We start from the raw sequence: 7700 nt of genomic DNA on the forward strand, positions 1-7700 counted from the left end.
GACGCGTGTGTGTTTGGGGGTTTTGTTGTTGCTCCAGTTCGTTTTTCTCTTCATGTTGCTACGCAAATTAATTTCCACTTTTTTTTTGTATACCCTGAACCCATTGAAAATGCATGAAAAGGGTATAATGTTTCTTGCGAATGTATGTTACACGCAAAAAGGAAGCGTCCCTGACCATGGGGTTATTAATTTTCTTGCTCAGCATTAACAGCCGATTTGATCTAGCCATGGCTACTGTATTTTGTCCGTTTACCACTCGTAAGTATCTATGTTCTATATTAAGTTTACTCTTTTTGGATCCAGCCCCTATCCCGCAAAATCAACTAAATAAACCTTCCACTTGGAAACAAATAACAATGTTCGCTATAATCTTAGGCGTTTTTTCTTTTTGCGAATTTACGAATATTGTAGGCAGAATTGGTTGAGAACACACAGAAGGCATTAAATAAACGTGTGCACACTTGCTGCGAAAAAGGAACGCGCCCGACTAGTGCACTCTTACTTTTCTTTTTATACCCTGAACCCATTAAAAATGGGTATAAGGGTATATTGTATTTGTGCAAAATCCAAATGTATGTAACAGGCAGAAGGAAGCATCTCCGACCCCATAAAGTATGTATATTCTTGATCAGCACCAATAGCCGAGTCGATCTAGCCATGTCCGTCTGTCTGTCCGTCCGTCCGTCCGTCCGTCCGTCCGTTCGTCCGTCCGTCCGTATGTATGAACGTAAGGATCTCAGAACCTATAAGAGTTAGAGACTGAAATTTTAGATGTAGATGCTCCTAGTTCCCGCGCAGATCAAGTCTGTTTCCGATAATCGATAACTTACTCCGCTTCCAAGCAATCGATAAAAATCGATATCGATATCCTGTTTTTTGGGCAATTTCGGTAAATAATAAGAGCTAGAGTCAGCAAACTTGACATATAGCTTCTAAAATAGAATATATATATGCATTTGATGTTGGAAGAAGGGGGTTTAGGGTATCCCCTAGTCGGGAGCTCGCGACTAGAACGTCTTACTTGTTTATTTTAGTGTGGTGGGGCCAACAATTTGCCAGCTCTGTTCACTTAACTAAGGGATTGTGGTAGATAGTTGGGCCACAGGTTTCCACAAATGATATACGATGCGCACAAAGAGGAAAAAGACAGGACGTTATAGGAAAATAAATGAAACAAGTTAAAGACAGATTTGAATTTGAACATTTTAATGCATAAAAAATTATTTTTAATATAATTAGAAAATTATAAAAATTTAATAAAGTTCAGTTTATAAAACTTTATTGTCAAAAACCAGCCCTTTTAATTATTTTATTTACATATCTTGCCTCGTTAAATTTAAAAGCTCAGTCTCCTTGTGCCATATATAATCCTTTACACGTATCCTTTAGGTGTATGTAATGAATTTAAAGCTCCTTCCTAACTTCGTTGTTGAAAGCAAATTTAAAAAAAAAAACACGAGAGCTTAAAAAATATTGAAAAAAAATGTATAAAAATGCTTTTTAAATAATAATTAAAATGCACATAAGAATTATGAGTGGAAAAAATAAAAACTTTGCTTAACTTATAAAAAAGAAAGATGAATAAATAATAATAAAAAAAAGAAATTATTGTTATGATTATTATACATTATGCTGACAGCAACAAAAGAATTCAAAGCGCGACCCAAGCTTCGGCTTAAAGCTATTGCATAGAGACGGAGCTATAAAAGCAACAACAACAACAAGCGCCAACAACAACGTAGCAAAGAAGTAATCCGCTTGTTAAAAATAAACGAAAATAAAACGTGCACAACAAGGAGTCGACAGGCGGACAGCGTGAGGAGGATGGGTGGTGGGGTGGCAGGCCAGGCGGGTGCTGGCGCGCAAAACATAATCATCATAAACCGGAAATATCCCGACGGCGAAACATCCGCACATAAATTTCTTAAATAGTCTACAATTTTTCGTTGCCGTTCGGCATTTGCCGTTTGCTGCTTTGTTGCTTATTGTTTGTTATTGTTGCTGTTTGCTGCTGATTTTGTTGTTATTGTTGTTGTTGTTGTTGTTGTTGTTGTATAGCGTGTAAATACGTTTAAGTATCTGCTGGCCACCCATGGCGACCAAATACAAACACAAACGTAAACTTGGTCAACTGCAATAAACACACAAATTAACCCCTAATGCCAACAGAGCAAAAGCCGCCCCCGCCAGTAGCAGCCCGAATGACAATACGCCAGGACGAATGTCCTGCCTCAGCATTTATTGTGGCACAACAACAACAGCAGCAGCAGCAATAGCACAACATAAATAAAATATTACAATTTTAATTTGTCTCTAATCCCAAAGGGCACGGAGTTGAGGTTGTAGTTCATGGCCCTTGCTCCGTGGCGGCGTTTTGTGGCTTGGGCTTGGGTTACCAAAACCCGTCCCCCAAGCACTGACCTTCATAAATTGCCAGAATGCTCCAACTCGCTCCTAAAAGAAACTTGGTTTATTTTTTACATATATAGAGCATATATAAAGCCAAGCATAAATCATAAAAATATATAAGCAATTCCGAGCCCACTGACAGCGCACGGCGCAAAAGCTAACTAAGGTCAGAACTTTACATATTCAGGTCTGGCTTTGTCTTTTGATTGAGGAGTTGCTCAATCAGGCTATATTGTGTTCTACTCATATATGTGCTCAACAATAAAGTTTGTTAAGTAAAAGAGAAGCTGTCAACTTTCAGTTTGTTAACTATTCTTGACTACTTAGCTGAAGTAGCTTTGCGGAACAAATAGTAAAGTTTTGCAACTTGTTATTTTATTTTTTAATATTTGTGTTCCTTGCAAATTTGAAAATCATTTTATATAGTGACAGTACGACAAAATTATTTAATTTTTATTTTGGACATAATAAACTTAATATCTGATATTGAGACTGAAAAATGTCCTGCGGGCATAAATTTTCTAGCAATTAAACAAATAATTTGAGATACATTTTTCATTTGGAATCGTTAAATCTTCAATATTTTCGCCTCATCTCAACAATTGTGGATAGCAAATTAGATTGAAATTTAATAGTAATCTAAGATAATTATTCAGTGCAAAAACATAAGCGCACTGCATTCGATTCCTTAGCTTAATCAAAAAGATTCTACATCGTATTGTCATTATATGTCTTGCCAGCATTATGTGCATGCAAATATATTTAATCTTTTCCTAATCGCTATATTTATTGATAAATAGCGAATAAACAACGCAACAGTTGTGGAGCAAATTAACTTTTTTACTGTCGGAACTCGCCTTCCACATATCAAGCACATCCAATTAAACACCTTTCGTTCAATCAATCATACAAATTTGTAGACCATCCTGACACAACTGTGTTCTGCATCTGTGACCCACTGAACTCGCCTTAACTGCTTCCTGCCATTGCCAATTCAGTTTCTCACTATCGTTACACACTGCACACTACGCAATATAGGCAGCCAGTTAATGCACTATGCAAAAATAGTGAGAGGCGGCACTAAAAATCGAGATTTCGCTTAGCACCCACTCGACTCGACTCGAGTCAGCCACGTAGCCTGCAGCCGGACTAAAGCAATACCAAATGCCAGCAACAACAACCAACAATGGCAATATCTGCTTGAAAACTGAACTGAGCCTTTGGGCTGTGTTGCTGTTGCCATTGCGATGCCCGTTGCCGTTGCGATTGCGACTGCCTGGTCGCTATTGCTTTCACGTCGCTTTTATTATTTCACGCCATTTCAACAGCCGTGAGGCAACAAGATTATTTATGCGCTTCTCACAGCAGACGATGCTGCGAGACGCAGTCCCAAGCACGCTTTAAAATGCTCCAGACGCGTTCCCGGCCCCGGATACGGTTTGTAGTGAGTGAGTCGTGAGTGTGGCCAACGCGTTTTGTAGACGCGCGTGTTTGGACACAAGTTAGCGTATTGCCAGTATCCATGACTGTGGGAGGAATTTGGTAGATGCCACTTTATGTTGCCTACTTCGCGGCGCTGTTACAATGAGCATAGCGTCCCCATCCACACTTTGCAGCGCAGTTATTGTGATTTTTGGCAATGAATACGAAATACGCACTGCTCCTCGCTGGGTTCTCTCTTTGGTTCGTTGCTGCTTTTGACAAATGGCTTCGATGATGTTTTTTGTTGCCCAACTTGGTGTGTGTGTCTTTAACTTGTGACAGCACACACACGCATATAAACACTCAGAGAAAACAGCTGCAAACTCTTTGGTGAAAAATTGTATTTATTAATTTCTTAACAACTTTTTAAAGTACGAATACAAAATGCCTGCGATGTTCAATTTTATATTGTCAAGCTAATTATTGAATAAAATAGTATAAAGGTTTGCCATTATCTAATTGACTTTTCAATAAAATAACGCATTTGTAAATAATGGTGTCCTTCTTTGGAATTATAAGTCAAGAAATTTTATTTAAGTATTATAAATTTCCATTGTCTTCCTTATATTTGATGGTATTGATTGATTGATTGATTTGATTTGTCGCCACAAAAAATGGAAAACATTTATTGCTCTATTTAAGGCTTCATGGGAGTGCTATGTACATGATTATCTAAGACTTTATCTGGCTTAAGTATATTTTTCCCAGTGTAAACACACGTTATATACATATACCTACGCACATATATAACATTGTTGATTTATGTATGTATACTTATGTGTTGTATGTAGGACGCGTTGTGCATGCATAAATTGTTGGACTGTTCATCATTTGCGTCTTGTCTGACCAAATATTTGCTTTTTGTTTTGCAGTCAGACAAACAGTCTGTCTGTTGCATTGTTATTGTTTTGCTTTTCCTTTTGGTTTACTCTGTTTGTTTTTATTGTTGTCGTGTTGCTTTGGTCCGTAATGGCAGCTCGTAAAAATGTTTCATTTATGCTAAATTCCAGCAAAATCTGTTGCCGCGCCAAAGTAATAAAATGATTCCCTCTTTTCTTGCTTTTCCTTTTTTTCTTTTCCTGCTTCTATTTTGGTCTCTTCGCTTCGCATTTTTTGTTATCTAGCTGCGAATTTTTCACCCCTGTTTTGTGGCTTCCGCTCTCTTGGGCTCCGCTTGTTTGTTAAGGCCATATTACAGTAGCAGCGGGTAGGAGCCACGGGTAGGCGGCTATAGGGCTATACGACTGAATATAGCAAATTTATTGGGCTACAAATTATATTTGCTTTCTTCGCAGTTAATGAGTCTGTTAATGTTATGTGTTTGCATTTTGAGTGTTCATAAAAATGGCCGGTGCCCTTCTACATGGGCAAATAGACAGCCATAATACAAAGTTGGCACTGCCTGATGAATGGCTTACCTTCTGATGCCGCATAATTACTCCATAATGTGCTGCAAAATCGTAAAAGCTTAGAAGTGAAAAGGTGGAAACTGCGGCTCCGACTGTCACTGCGACGTTGCACTCCGGCAGGCTCTTATATTAAAATCAGGTGACTTTTATGCGGGAGTGAGTTAAGCACCGTAAGCTGCCTAAGACGACTTAACAATGAGTGAGAGCTAAAGTTAAGCTTCAAAAGAGCGAAATTCCTCAAAAATTATAGGACTGAAAGAATTTAGAGCCTATTTAATTCATAATTGAAAAGTTATGCTCACGTTGATGTACGCACAATTATTGTATTAATAAACGATTAATAAACGAAAAAGAAAAGACGAATTGGTCCAGAAGCATGTTAAATGCGCGTATAAGGCGCTAAAAGACTTCCGAGCGTAGGCCGCAGTCTTATAAAGTAATGCAATTTCAACTGTATTGGCGGCCTACCAGGCTTAGCGATCATTATGATTCCATTGTTTCATAAATATTCTGTTCAACTGTTCATTATTGTTGACGATCCTAACCGTCCACCAAGTGCCGCATTTTCATTAGTGAAAAATACAATTCGCCTTGGAGTCTTGGTTAAGCTAACTTTTAACGCTAATTAGTTGCAGTTATTCAAAACCAACCAATCGTAATTCCAGCATGAGTGCCAAGCAAAATATTAACAGCGAACTTTTATGCATCGATTTTCCGATTTTACAATCTCAGTTTTGCTCTGGCCACTCCTCCCCACACCTCTGATGAAGAGAAGTACGCACTTCGCACTTCGCATTTCACACACAAATCACAAACCCAACAAGCTGTGCAGCAATTTACACCCCAAGCTTCCAGCTAAGAAGTGGGGCAGGAGCCATGGACTTGGTAATCTTCAGCGAAGCGTTGGCTGAGGGTGAGTGGGAAGGAGGAATATAAACAGAGCACCGAAAGCGACATTGGTGCAGGAGCTGTAGCGGAGCAGCAACAGGAGCTGTAGTGGCAGCAGACAGCATGTCATTAAAAGCGAGAATCCATTAAAAGCCGAAAATCAAACCAACTTTATTGAATATCAAATTAACATGTTCATAAAAATGCGCACATTAAATTAAAAGCCAGTAGCGAGGCCAAGAAGAGAGTGAAAAAGACTGGACAATGTCAATTTCATTGGCCGTGCCGAGAAGAGGAAATAATAAAAATTAACTATCTGACCAAGGCGCACAGGAAAACAAGTAAAAGCAACGTTTATGCGAAAAGTTATATCGCGAAAAGTGTTTTTTTATAAAGCACCAATGATAACCGGAAAACGCCGAATGTCAAATTTTTAACATAAAATACATTTAAAAGGTGGTAAGACAAAGATGAGCACCAGGCAGCTCTCTAGAGGTAGGTTACGTAGCATTTAAGGATTTAAATGTATACCAACAGTAGGAAAAATTAAATAACCTAATTGAAGTGAATTTTATAGAAAACATTTTTCTAAACTTGGCATTTGTATTGTGCTTTTTTCAACTTTCTGAGTTTTTTTTGGTAGAATATATAATCGCGGTGATCATCGAGTAATTTACGCATAAGCCACATCAAAAACTGGGTGTCGAAAACTCATTGCGACTGCCCGTCAACATTTTACTTATTAATTTCGTTTGGGTGACAAGGACGCTAAGGATATTGCCACTTTATCACAGTTGCACGGCGACAAAGATCAACTTTCCCGAATGCTGTATTTGTGGGTGTGCTTGTGTATGTATGCGTGTAATTAAGTGAGGCATAAATAAAACGCCTTTTTAGTATTCATCACAATTTATGCTAAGCTCTCAAACCGTCAAGTCATATAGTCCTGGGTGTTGCGGCTGTTTCTTGTTACTGTTGCATAACTAAGTGCGCCTGGCGACAGCAACAAAAACAACAACAACAACAAAAACAGCAACAGTCTCAGCGAGGATTACAACAACGCAAAGGACTTTGGTGGTGCGCCTAGCCATCCATTTGGTCGTTGCCTCGCAGCTCATCAAATATGCAATTAAATCAGTTTCCGTTTAATTAAACCGGAAGTGCGTTGGTTTGAGCGCACACGCACACGCATACGCCATATTGGCTATGGATTGGTGGTACACACAAAAACACACCCACACACAAACACACGCAGCACACAAACACATACACGCATTGTGGTTTGCTTTTTAAGTGCTGCGCCGGGCGCAAAATTTTTACATTTTTATGAGCTGCTTCACAGTTTTCTTCTCGTTTTTCCTATTTTTTTCCACACAATACTTTTTCATTTTATTGAATTGAATGTGGCGCGATTTGTGAGTGTTTCTATGTATGTGTGTGTCAGTAGGTGCACATTCAAAAAATTCAGTCGGCAATATAAAAGCTTTCTGGAAAACTGGCAATTAAATTGCC

Source organism: Drosophila novamexicana, unplaced genomic scaffold (genome assembly GCF_003285875.2).
Source record: "Drosophila novamexicana strain 15010-1031.04,08,12 unplaced genomic scaffold, DnovRS2.1 tig00004557-arrow-arrow-pilon, whole genome shotgun sequence".
Taxonomy (NCBI): domain Eukaryota; kingdom Metazoa; phylum Arthropoda; class Insecta; order Diptera; family Drosophilidae; genus Drosophila; species Drosophila novamexicana.